We start from the raw sequence: 14,480 nt of genomic DNA, 5'->3' as shown, positions 1-14,480 counted from the left end.
TGAGGCAGAAGGATCACTTGAACCCAAGAGGAGGAGGTTGCAGTGAGCTGAGATCCGGCCACTGCACTCCAGTCCGGGCGACAGAGCGAGATTCCGTCTCAAAAAAAAAAAAAAAGAAAAAAAACAGATATAAAGCATTTTCACTCTTTAAAAGAGCACTTTGAAAATTAATGTTTGAAAGAATGGAAAAGCTGTGAAGATGACAGTCACAACAGTGACATCATTTCTGAGTCTCTTCAAATTCTCACATAAAAAAGTATCATTAGAGAGCAAAATCGAAACCTCATAGACAATATTTTCAAGCAAACTACCTGATAAGGTATCACTTGGAACACAAAAGTACAAGCGGAGACTAAAGAAATCACCAAAACCCTGAGACCTGAGTGGTAATAGCTTCTGTGTGGGAGAAAGCAGGAAAGAGGTATTCATATCTGAAGGACCAGAGAACAGGAAAATGCCAAACTAGCCAAGGTGCTCCCCTGAAAACAGTATGGATCAATTTGAGAACATCAGCTGAAACTTCAGGGGGGTGCCCACTCAAGAAATGAGGACAAGGGCCCTTGGTAAGAATGCCTACAGGGGCTAGAGCAGTTAAAGCCCTATGGACTCTCAAAATTGACATATTGGGAATCTTTTCCAGGACAAGGCCCCCAAATTTAGACAAATTGCTAGAAGTAGAATCAACACTGATCAGGATAGGGGCAACAGAGGTCCAGGAAATAGAGAGTCTAGATAAAAGGGAGGAGAGGAACAGAATCTAGAAATTGCAAAAAGCAAACTACCATAGTCTTGAACACTACGTAGAACTAATCCACAAAGGAGCTTTATGAAGCTAGAAAAGCTATACTGAATGCCACCTTCTTCCGAAAAGTTCAGGACAATTTATTTCACATAAAGATAAGCAACCACAAGTTATCAAGGCCAAATGCCATTTTAAAAATGAGAAAAAGAATAAGGAGCAGAATAACATTCCCACAGAAAATGCAATCATTAGAAAGACGTGCCCATAGATCAGGACAAAACTTTTTCAAAACGGGCTTAAAGGCATTAAGAAAAAGATAAAACACATGAAAAGATCAGAGTTAGAAAAACACAGAAGTGTGATTAAACTCAACAAGGAATTAAAGATTTTAAAAAAAAAAACTTTACTTCAAAAATAAAGGCTAAACAAAAAGGAAATCAAGAATGAATAAATACAACATACAATTCCTTAAATGAAATAGAGAGTAAACAGGGAGAAATATTTTTACAATGAATGAAGAGATAACAAGAATTTGAGAGTCAGATATTGAAGATATGCAAAGAAAATTCAACATATGAATAATGGAAATTCCTAATGAAGAAAACTAAACAAAGAAAGAACAAATACTATAAACTATTATTCAAGAAAACTTTACTGTAATGATAATGTTTTTAAAGATTTGAAACTATAGGAGCACACTGCTTACCTGAGAATACTGACCTGGGATTACTAACACCAAGATATATTTTAATAACATTACTAGACTTTAAATATAAACAAAAAAATTCCTTTGTTCATGTAGGCAAAAAGAGCCTGTGAATTATAATGAACAAACTAGCTTATTATTATATTTTCAACATCAGTGCTTTAAGCCAGAAGAAAATAGAAAGATATATTTAAGATTACCAAGGAAAGAAGATGTGAGACAAGGATTTTATATCCAGCAAAACTGACTTTCCAGTATAAAGGGCAAAAATTGTTATCAACATACAAGAACAGGGAATGTTGTTCTCATGAGCTTGCCTGAAAAATCCACTAGACAATAAACTTCAGACAACCAAAATAACTAGAAAGACATTGACATAAGGACTGCTGACAAGACTTAAACATATATATAGTTACTTTTAGAATAAAGATTAAATGAGGGTTAGAAGGGAAAGATTGTTGTGTGTAACATCTACATGCTCAGATAATGTGCATATAGTTCAACTATTTAAAATGGAAGGGGGAAACATAGGCAAAAACTTTTTAACTGTTTTTGGCAATTATGTTGGTGGTTGAGTATCAGTATTGTTATTTAGACTTGTATGTGTGAAATGTGGAGTAAAAAAAAATAAACAATTTTGAAACATTGTATTCTACAATTTCTCATGTGCTTGAGGACCAGGTTTCTCTGTGTGGAAGAGACAAGATGTAATAAGGGACAGGTAAAGCACAAAACAAAACAAAAAACTGTATTGCTGAATTTGAATTGGAAGTATCACTAAAACCTGATGAGGCATTTTATCTTATTCTCTTTTAACTGCATAGATGCATGTATTTCCGAGCTCTGTCCACTGAAAAGACTTAGAAACAATGGCGAGCCCAGTAGCAAGGGTCCTCGATTTGGGTCCTTAAATATCATTTCCCATTAAAAGAAACCAGGGCAATTGGGAAAAGTGGATGATTCTAGATCTGGGATTAGAAATGCATATGATGATCTGGGAATATTTTATTACACCAGATACTGAGGGAACTATCAAAGACTACAAGGGTCAAGCCAAAATGTCTCAGGAGCTAACTCGAGGAGGCTTCCACTGGCCAAAGATGGGACAATTTGAGTTTTAAAAGAATGACAATTGCAATTAATTGAAAGTCATCAAATATGTTGGAATCCATGAGCACAGAATTTTTTTTTAAATCTCATGTCACCTTTGAATGATCAGGATGATAATGAGCCAATTCATTGCTTTGAATGAATTAACATCCATTCCTTTGTAAACGAAGGGAATCAAGCATTTATCCTACCTTTCCTGTATGAACTGTACCACTGGGTAACCAGAATAGATAAGAATTATTTGTAATAGTGTTCAAATTAATGAATGAAAAATAAATAAGTCAAAATAACACCATTTTGCAACCCCATTGGGACTAATGGATCTACATTGAGAAACAACATTTAACATCACAAAGTCACAGAAAACCATGTGCCTCCTGAAGAAAGAAGACATCATTCTCTCTGGCTTTGTCAAAGAGATTCAACCTGAGTCTGATCAAACCTCTGGATTCAACTGTCAATTCGTAGGAAATACAGCAAACAGAGAAACATATTGACCTGTACCACGAGTATGCCATCAGCAAAATCAGAATATGTTAAATTCTATAGGTCAAAAGAGGTAAACTGTAGGAAAAGAAGGGGATTGAGGAGGGACTGTATAATAAGAGACGTAAAAGACATCAATTTTTTAGGAATGCTTTTACACTGTTGGTGGGAGTATAAATTAGTTCAACCATTGTGGAAGACAATGTAGCGATTCCTCAAAGATCTAGAACTGGAAATACAATTTGACCCAGCTATCCCATTACTGAGCATATACCCAAAGGATTATAAATCATTCTACTACAAAGACACATGCACACGTATGTTTATTGCAGCACTATTCACAATAGCAAAGACTTGGAACCAACCCAAATGCCCATCAATGATAGATTGGATTAAGAAAATGTGGCACATATACACCAAGGAATACTATGCAGCCATAAAAAAGGATGAGTTCATGTCCTTTGCAAGGACATGGATGAAGCTGGAAGCCATCATTCTCAGCAAACTATCACAAGATCAGAAAAGCAAACACTGCATGTTCTCACTCGTAAGTGGGAGTTGAACAATGAGAACACATGGACACAGGGAGGGGAACATCACACACCGGAGCCTGTCAGGGGGTGGGAGGCTAGAGGAGGAATAACATTAGGAGAAATATCTAATGTAGGTGATGGATTGATGGGTGCAGCAAACCACCAGGGCATGTGTATACCTATGTAACAAAACTGCACGTTCTGCACATGTAACCCAGAACTTAAAGTATAATTTTTAAAATGACATCTTTTTTTATTTTTTATTATTTTTACTTTAAGTGACAAGATCTAATTATGTTGCCCAGGCTGGACTTGAATTCCTAGACTCAAAGGATCCCCCTGCCTCAGCTTCCCAAGTAGTTGGGCCTACAGGCACACACCACCATGCCCAGCCAATTTTTTTTTTAATAGGTAGCACTAAGTTATAGTTTTCAGGCATGCCAATTGCATAATGGAAGTGTAAATAAATTTTTAAAAAGCGATTAGTATAAAAAGTCAGGACAAGCCGGGAGCAGTGGCTCATGCCTTATAATCCCAGCACCTTGGGAGGCCGAGGAGGGCAGATCACTTGAGGTCAGGAGTTCGAGACCAGCCTGGCCAACATGACGAAACCTCATGTCTACTTAAAATACAAAAATTAGCCGGATGTGGTGGCACATGCCTATAATCCCAGCTACTCAGGAGGTTGAGGCAGAAGGATCACTTGAACCCAAGAGGAGGAGGCTGCAGTAAGCTGAGATCATGCCACTGCACTCTAGTCTGGGTAACAGACCAAGACTCCGTTTCAAAAAAAAAAGTAAATACAGTAGTTACTTTTAAAGGAAGAGGTGTTGAGGGGTAATTTAGAGGAGTGACTTCTTGACCTGGTTAGTAGTTAAAATCATGTTTACCTTATGATAATGCACTAAGTACACACTTATTTTGTGTGGTATTCTGTATATGTGTTTTATTTCACAATAAAAATATTTATTTTAAGTTCCGGGATACTAGTGAAAAAAATTTAAAAAGTAATGTTTATACTCCTATTACCATCAACATTAGTATATTTTCATTGTATTTCTTCTCATCTACCACTACTCACCCCCATAGTTACATCATCACTAGGGACATCCACCAGCAACAGAAAATCTTTCTCAGCTTCTGCATAGAGCAATCAAAACTTCAGGATTGGATTACAGATTATTATGCATGGAATTTTGACCATTTTTACTTATGGGATCTAAAATTTGTTATAAACCATTTCCATTGCAGAAAGATAGGTGCTTGATTTAATAAAGACTTTGAAATCAACGGCAGAAGGTTTCAGACTAGTGGGAATTTAAAGAGGCATTATTTTGTGAGCTTTCCTGACAGGCTTTGAATTCATAACAGTGGTACATGTGACATTTTCCCTGGGTGCTTTTGAGACCAGATTGTGGAGATATTTTCCCTTTTGCTTTTTCCTCTACCTGGAGTGAATCTGATTTTTCTGCTTTTGGTAAAAACGACAATAAAATCTGAAAAGCCTGTCTATGTTGAAGACAAGTCTAGACAAGTGATTAAGTTAAATGCCCCAAACACTTCACGATAGTAATATAAGGTGACATGCTAGAGAGGCATAAAGAATAATTCTATTATATGTACATGCAGATATTGCCCTTGGGGCTGGCCTAATTAGTCCCGTTAATCACCATGGCCCTTTTACTGCTAAGCTGGTGAAAAGCTAAACCTAATTAATACTCTCTATGGCCAAGCAGAGTGCTGGCTGTAGTGGTGCCTGGGCTCGCAGCTGTCAGGGAAATATTGCAGTGTTATTTTTCCTTTTCTTCCATAATATTTGCTCAACTTCCCCCTCCTTCTCAGGTTATAAACATATAAGCACGTTGAGGACAAAGGCTGTGTATCATTTTTCTTCAGAGTCTACTTACACTTAGCACACAGAAATGCATAAATAACAGACAAGGTGTTGCTCATTCAATTCCTTTGGTACAGAGAAAAATATCTGCAGAGGAAGTATGCAATTAACCAAGAAATCTGCTTAGCTTTATTTTTTTCCTTTTTCTACATTGAGATACAATTTACACACAGTGCAATGCACAGATTTTAGGATTGTAGTTTGATGAGTTTTGATAAATGCATACGGTTGTATAACCCAAACACTTATCAGGATATAAAACATTAGCATGACCACAGAATATTCTCTCATGCCCTTTTCAAGCAATCAACATGGGCCCCCAGAAGCAACCTCTGTTGTGATTAATATTATCATAGATTATGTAGGCCTATTCTGTAACTTCATGATATGAGTAAATGAAATAGTATGTTCTCTTTTGTATCTGGCTCCTGTCATACAACATAATGGTTTTGATATTCATCTATGTTCTCTATATCAGTTATTCATTCCTCTTTATACCTGATTAGTAATCTGTTGTGTGAATATAACACAATTTTTTAGCCATTTTCTTGTTTATGGGCCTTTGATTGTTTCCCAGTTTAAGGCTCTAATAAATAAACCTGCTATGAACATTATTGAACTAATTATTTTGTGACTATGTTTTCATTTCTTTTGAGTAAAAACCTAGGAATTGGATTATTGGGTCACAGGGTAGGTATACATTTTATTTTATAAGAAACTGCCAAACAGTTTTATAAAGTCATCATATCATTTGACAATCTCACAAAAACCATATGCAAGTTCAGTTGCACAATGCCTTCTTCAAATTTTAGTGAGTATGTGATAGTAGTATTTCAATGTAGATATAATTTGTATTTTTTTCCTGATAAGTGAAGATATTGGCCAAGTTTTCAGGTGCTTATTAGCCAGTCATATATATTCTTCTTCTGAATTGTCTATTTAAACCTTTAACCATTTTAATTTAGTTGCTAGTCATTGAATTTTGAGTTATAAGAGTCCACTATAGATACTAGATGTTAGTTCTTTATCAGTTATATGTTTGCTAAATATGCTTTCCCAGTCTGTGGCTTGCCTATTCATTTTCTTAACATTGTCTTTTGATAAGCAGAGCTTTTTGATCTTAAGTTCAATTTATCAATTATTTTTCTTTTATACTTAGTGCTTCCTGTGTCCTGTGTGAGGAACCTTTGCCTCTCCCAGTGTCACAAAGATATTTTTCTGTTGTTTTATTCTAGAATCTCTACAGCTTTAACTTTTATGTTTGGGTCCATCTATGATCGATCTGAAATTAACTTTGCATGTGTAACACAATGTAGTGCTCAGATTTCATTTCTTTCCATATGGATAAGCAGTTGTTCATCACCATTTGTTGAAATACCTAGCACTTTTGTCAAAAATAATTGCTCATCATGTGTAGGTCTCTTTGTGAACTCTCTCTATTCTGATCCATTGATTTGTCTATTTTTATGCCAATATCACACTCTCTTGATTTCTGTAGCTTTGTAGTAATTTTTAAAATTGAGAAGCGTAAATCCTCTAAATGTACTCTTCTTTGTAAAGATTATTTTAGCTAATCTAGGTCTTTTGCATTTGTATACATATTTTAGAAAAGGCTTCACAATTCTTACATAGAAATCCGCCAGGTTTTTATTGGGATTGCATTGAACATTTTTTTAGTCTGTTTTATGTTGCTTATAATACTTGAAACTGAGTAACGTATAAAGAAAAGGAATGTATTTCTTATAGTTACAGAGGCTGATAAATCCAAGGTAAAGGGGTCACATCTGGTGAAGGCCTTCTTGCTAATGGAAACTCCCTGCAGAGTCTGGAGGTGGCACAGGACATCAGGCATCATATAGCAAGGGGACTATGCATGCTAGCTGAGGTCTCTCTTCCTCTTCTTATAAAGCCACAAGTCCCACTTCCATGATAACCCAGTAATCCTTTAACTCATTAACCCTTGAATGGATTGATCTGTTCATAAAAGCAGACCCCTTATGACCCAATCACCTATTACAGGCCCCACCACTCAATACTGCCACATTTGGGATTAAGTTTCAACATGAATTGTGGAGCAGACAAACATGCAAACTATAGCAAATATATAAATTTAGAGTATTAAAATCTTAGCAATATTGAGCCTTCCAATCCATGAATTATACATTGCTCTGATTTTTGCCTTAAATAATCAACTCTCTCTTAAATTAAGAAATTATTTTTAAAAAGCATTTTACATCTACTAACATATTTATCATTTCTGGCTGTCTTCATTACTTTAGGTAGATTTGACTTTTCATCTGTAGCTAGTTCCCTTCAGCTTTGAAAAATTTTTAAATGTAGCTCTGCAATGATGAATTTTCTTAGCTTTCAATCTGAAAAGTCCTTATTTTTCTTTCTTTTCTGGAGAAAAGTGTCTCTGAATATTGATTTGTTGAAAGCTTTGCTTTTTGACACTTCATATGTCATTTTATTTTCTCTGGCTTGCATTGTTTCTGATAAGATATCAGTCATTACTTTTATTGCCATTCCCATGTGTGTAATGTGTCTTATTTCTCTGGATGACTTTTTAATTTGTTCTTTATCTTTGGTTCTCAGAAATTTGATTACAATTTGCCTGTCTGTGGTTTTCTTTGTGTTCATCTTCTTGAGGCGTTGGAGTTCCTATATCTGTGAGTTAATCTTTTTCAACAAGTTTAATATTGAGGAACAATTATTTCTTCAAATATTTGTTCTTCCCCAAGGATATTTTTTTTTTTTTTTGGCTAAGACCTCAAAACCACAGGCAACAAAGGCAAACACAGACAAATGGAAATATATCAAACTAAAACACTTCTGTACAGCAAAGAAAACAATCAACAGAACAAAAAGACAACCTACAGAATGGGAGAAAATATTTGTAAACTATACATCTGACAAGGGATTAGTATCCAAAATATATAAGGAACTCAAACAATATAATAGCAAAAAGACAAGTATCCTGATTTTTAAACAGGCAAAATACCTGAACAGATATTTCTGAAAAAAAAAAAAAAAGACATACAGATGGCCAAAAAGGAATATGGAAAAAATGCTCAACATCAATAAGCATTAGGAAAATGCAAATCAAAATCACAATGAGATACCACCTCATTCCAGTTAGAATGACCATTATCAAAAAGACGAAAGAAAACAAATGCTGGAAAGGATGTGGAGAAAAGTGAATCCTTGCACACTGTGGGTAGGAATGTAGTACAGCCATTGTGGAAAACAGTATAGGAGTTCCTTGAAAAATTGAAACTAGAAATACCATATAATTGAGCAATCCCATCACTGGTTACATATCCAAAGAAACTGAAATATGTTGAAAAAATATCTGCACTCTCATGTTTATCACAGCACTATTCATAATAGCCAAGCTATGGAATCAACCCAAGTGTTCATCAATGGATGAATGGACAAAGAAAATGTGGCACATACACACAGTGGAATACTACCAGCCATAAAAAAGACTTAAATCCTGCCATTTGCAACAACATGGATGAACCCAGAGGACATTATGTCATGACATAAGCCAGGCACAGAAAGACAAATATCACATGATCTCATTCATATGTGGAAACTTTAAAAGTTGATCACATATAAGCAGAAAGTAGAATGATGGTTATCAGAGGCTGGGTTTGTTAGAAGCAAGAGGGAGATGAGGTGACATTGACCAACGAATACATAATTACAGTTAAACACAAGGAATAAGTTTCAAGAGATCTATTGTACATCAAGGTGACTATAGTTAATGATGATATATTGTATTCCTGAAAAATGTAAAGAGAGTGAATGCTACTTGCTCTTACCACAAAAATGCTATGTGAGGTAATGCATTTGTTAACTAGGTGGATTTAACTATCCCACAATATATATGTACTTCAAAACATCATGTTGTACATGACAAAAAACATATATTATCTGCCAACATAAAAAAAATTTTTAAATAGAAATATTTGTTCTTCCCCAATTATGCTATTTTATTTTAATTAAAATACATATTGTTATACCTGTTGGTATTGTTACACAGGTCAATACCTATGCAACAGGTATCTTTTGGTTTTGTTTTTCTCTTGATGCTTCAGTTTTGATAGTTTCTACTAATCTATTTTAAAATGCAGTGTTTTTTTTCTTCTGCTGTTAAACTCATCGAATTTTTTTTCATTTAAGCTGTTACACATTTTAATTCTAGAATTCCTATTTACTTTTTCCTTATAGTTTGATCTTTTTCTGCTGAGATTCCCCACGTTCTCTCACTGTGCCCATTTTTTCTTAATATTTATATTTGTAATAGCTATTTCATAAACCTTGCCTACTAATTCCAGAATCTGTGTGATCTCTGGCTTTTTCTCCTGATTATGTTTCATGTTTTTCTGCTTATTCACACATACTATAACTTTTTAAATATGTATTCAGCATGATGAATACTATGTTTTTGAAAGTATGGATTCAGTTGTCTTCCCATAAAGTGTATTGGATTTTATTTGGGTCAGCAAGTACTTTCTTGTGGATCAGCTTTAACCTACTGAGGCTAGATTTCAGACTTGTTTATAGTGAACTTATAGTAGTCCTTCCTCTAGGATTAAAGTAGCCCTAACCCAAGGTATGGTCTTTCCAGGATCTCAACTGAATGACCAAGACACTGAGTGGTATCTCTTCATTTTGGCTGGCTGGACCTCCTATGCCTCTTCTATCTCCCACATCCCCAGCAGCCATTCTCTGCCAGACCTCACAGTCTTGCCCTGTGCAGCTTAGTATTTGACCAAAAACTCAAGGGGTCAACTTGAAGCTCCTGTTCTGCTCAGGTCCCTCTCTCCAGTAAATTCCAGGCAATTTACCAATCCAGAAATTTGATCTCTGTTTCCTGAGCCCAGAAAGACTGTTATTCTCTAGATTACTTTCTTGTGCTATGGTTTGGAGAGTTCATCCAAGCAGAAAGTAAAGCAAATATGAATCCTACCTCATGTATTTTCTTTCCTCAAAGATCAAAACTCTGCCTTGTCTATTACCTTAGACCACTTGCATCATGTATTTTACTCAGTTAATAGTTGTTTATGATGAGAACGTAAGTCTGATAGCTATAATTCTGCCATAATCAAAACTAAGGTCTTTAATATATAATGTTTTACAATTGTCTATGATTTCCTTCAGGATGTATCTAAAGGCCTTTGCTAATTAACTCTGGTGTCTTTACTGCGGTTATCCTCTCCTGTGTATTTTGGGTCATAGATACTTTTGAGATTCTAACAAGATTAGGAAGCTTTCTTCAGAAAAAATGTGTATGGTCCCATTTTTCAGGGAATCCCAAGGATTTCATTAATCCCCTGAAGTCCAGCTGTGAAGCACTGCTGTCAACAGACTGAGGATTAAGAAACCCTGCTCAATATCTTTTCTATAGCTATAAACATGTGGTTGGTTTGGGTTTGTTTCAAAACTTGAAAACAAGCTAATAAGAGCCAACATAGAAAGTTTGGCTCATGCCTGTAACCCCAGCACTTTGGGAGGCTGAGGCAGGCAGATCACGAGGTCAAGAGATCAAGACCATCTGGCCAATATGGTGAAACCCCATCTCTACTAAAAATACAAAAATTAACTAGGCATGGTGGTGTGCACCTGTAGTCCCAGCTACTCAGGAGACTGAGGCAGGAGAATCACTTGAACCCAGGAGGTGGTGATTGCAATGAGCCGAGATCACACCACTGCACTCCAGCCTGGCAACAGAGCAAGACTCCGTCTCAAAAAAAGAAAAGAAAAAATGAAAAGTGAAAAGTTTGGATAAATTTTCCAGAAGGTAAATGAGTTTGAATACCTGAGAGGAATACATTTTTATGCATACCTCAACAGGTTTATACTTCACTTTAGGAAAAGATTTCAAATTTTCCAAAGTCTTTTCCTAAGTGAACCTAAACTTTATATCCACCATACTGTGTCTTCATTTCCACTTATCTTGAATGTGTGAAAATTAACCCAATTGGTTGTTGTATGGCAATCTACTGTTTTTATGGTAAAAAAGAAAAAAAAAGTGTTGGTCAACCTACAGAATGGGAGAAAACTTTTGCAATCTACCCATCTGACAAAGGTCTAATATTCAGAATCTACAAGGAACTTAAACAAATATACAAGAAAAAAACAAACAACCCCATTAAAAAGTGGGCAAAGGATATGAACAAACACTTCTCAGAAGAAGACATTTGCACGGCCAACAAACATGAATAAAAGCTCAACATCACTGATCATTAGAGAAATGCAAATCAAAACCACAATGAGATACCATCTCACGTCAGCCAGAATGGCAATTATTTAAAAGTCAAGAAACAAGATGCTGGTAAGACTGTGGAGAAACAGGAAGGCTTTTTACACTGTTGGTGGGAATGCAAAATAGGTCAACTATTGTGGAAGACAGTATGGCAAGTCCTCAAGGATCTAGAGCCTGGAATGCCATTTGACCCAGCAATCCCATTACTGGGTATATTCCCAAAGGAATATAAATCATTCTACTATAAAGACACATGCACACATATGTTTATTGTGGCACTATTCACAATAGCAAAGACATGGAACCAACCAAAATGTCTATCAATGATAGACTGGATAAAGAAAATGTGGCACATATACACCATGGAATACTATGCAGCCATGAAAAGGAATGAGATCATGTCCTCTGAAGGGACATGGATGAAGCTGGAAGCCATTATCCTCAGCAAACTAATACAGAAACAGAAAACCAAACACTGCATGTTCTCACTCATAAGTGGGAGTTGAACAATGAGAACACATGGACACACGGAGGGGAACAACACACCCTGAGGCCTGTTGAGGGGTTGGGGGAGGTGAGGGGAGGGAACTTAGAGAACTAGTCAATAGGTGCAGCAAACCACCATGGTACACGCATACCTATGTAACAAGCCTGCATGTTCTGCACATGTATCCTGGAACTTAAAGTAAAATAAAAAAATAAAAATAGTTGCTCATTATATAGTTAATCTATTCAATTGTATGGTGTGAGTTCTTCTGTGAATACTAAAGGAAACATACTAATAAAATACAGTTGAAAACTGTGTAGCTGGCTATCATCTTGTCTTCATATCAGTTTCCCCAGAAGCTGACTCTGAAATAAGGACTTACGTAAAAGTAGTGTATTTGGGAAGTGGTCTCAGGAAATATTTGAAGGGGAAGAGAAATTATACATGACAGAGAAGAAAACCAAGAAAGTGTGTATAATGAAGCAAGTTACAACTTTGGAAAACTGGAACTTAATCCCACTGTGGTGCTCTAAAAGCCAGTGTAGAACACACACCTCAAAATAGCACATCTGAAAAATGAGAGACCTGGGTTGCTATCTGTTCACCAATTTCCATTAGACATTGATTGAGAGCTGCCCCCAGGCAATCTTAATTCTCTGGCATGTCTTGCCTACTGTATGTAGGTGGACAGAGGGGCCTCAGTGGCCAGAGAGATCCCTAAAGGTCACAGGTGCTGGCAGTTGAAAGTCAAACTGTCACACACATATATCAGTGTTGAGGGGATGTGGGCAGGGCACTAACAGCAGCTGCTAAAATCCTTCAAACCAAAACAATAATTAGCACTGGTGACACTTAAATAGTAATGTTTTCCTTCATGTTATAGTTTCATTTTTTTCTGCAGGATGATGGATGCCTCTCCTGGAGCCCCAAAGACTTGGGAACTGTCAAACAACATATGCTTCCTAATACATCGTGTTCAGAAAATAATGTTCACAATTTGCTGATTTGCTTTGGTTTGTATATTACTTCTCTCTGGCTATGGAAGCTAAAGCATCATCAGAACATGTTTTAATAATAAATAGAGTCCTACCAAACATAATATTTTCTCATATAAATGTATTTTTTCTTCTGTGATGTCACCATAGGATTCCACATGATAAGGAAAACAAACAGTCTTGGTGGAGATGGCTTTAGCTCATCCTTTAAATTACAGTCTAGAATAGCTTCAGGGAGAAAGTAGTTTCCTGGTATGCTTTGGTTCCTTTGAAGAAGCTGCCTACGAAAAGCTAACATTCTTTTAGTGCCAGGCTCAATTCTAAGTCTATACATGTATTAATTCATTTAAGCTTCATACAGACCCCAGCAGGTATGTACTATCATCAGCCGTATGTTATAATTAAAGACAAGGAGGAAGACTTTCTGAAATCATCATACGTACCTAAAGCCACAGAAACGATAAGTAGACAATCCTGGAATTGAACCCCTTCTGACCACTGCAGCACACTGTTTCCCATCTACATCTGAACTGGCATTAGATAACTTTATCATCTAGCAATGCAGGTTCAGAGATAACTATCTCTTTCTTTTCGAATTTTTACTTGACTTGGATTCCAACTGGATTTTTCATGAACTCTTCCTGAGAAACAGGTGACTTCAGAATCTTGATGTACCTCATGGCAGAGATTGTTCCCACAGGTATTTAGCAGGCCAAATCAATGCGCTCTAGATAGGGGTCAACAAACTTGTTTCTTGTAAAGGACCAGGTAATACATATTTGCAGGTTTACCAGCCATATATACCCTGGAAACAGCTATAGAAAAGATACAAACAACTGGGCATGGCTTTGTGCCAGTAAAACTTTATTTATGAACACAGACATCAGGCTGGTTTAGTTTACTAATCCCTGCTTTAGAACGGTAGAGTACAGTTACATCCCTCATCATTAACTGCCTATGAGTTCCACTTTCAGAAAATCTTGAGGATTTAGTCATTATTACACAATATGTAGTAAAAACTCACAAGAAGTTAAAGCCAGAAGAAATTTTGAGGTGCCCTAGTTCAATGAGGAAGTTAATCTAGAAGATATTCCCACTTGATTTTATTTAGATGTAAAGGCAAGTCCAGAGATAACTATCTTTTAGTGACTCTGAGCCTTGTTTATAAATGTTACCTAGTGAAAGGAGGGTTGTAAGAAATGGATGGAAGATATCAGGGAAAAATGAGTGGTTTTTTTTTTTTTTTTTTTTTT

This window comes from Colobus angolensis, unplaced genomic scaffold, assembly GCF_000951035.1.
Source record: "Colobus angolensis palliatus isolate OR3802 unplaced genomic scaffold, Cang.pa_1.0 Scaffold450, whole genome shotgun sequence".
In the NCBI taxonomy this organism is placed as follows: Eukaryota; Metazoa; Chordata; class Mammalia; order Primates; family Cercopithecidae; genus Colobus; species Colobus angolensis.
The sequence above is the reverse complement of the archived record's forward strand: the minus strand, read 5'-3'. Positions refer to the sequence as shown.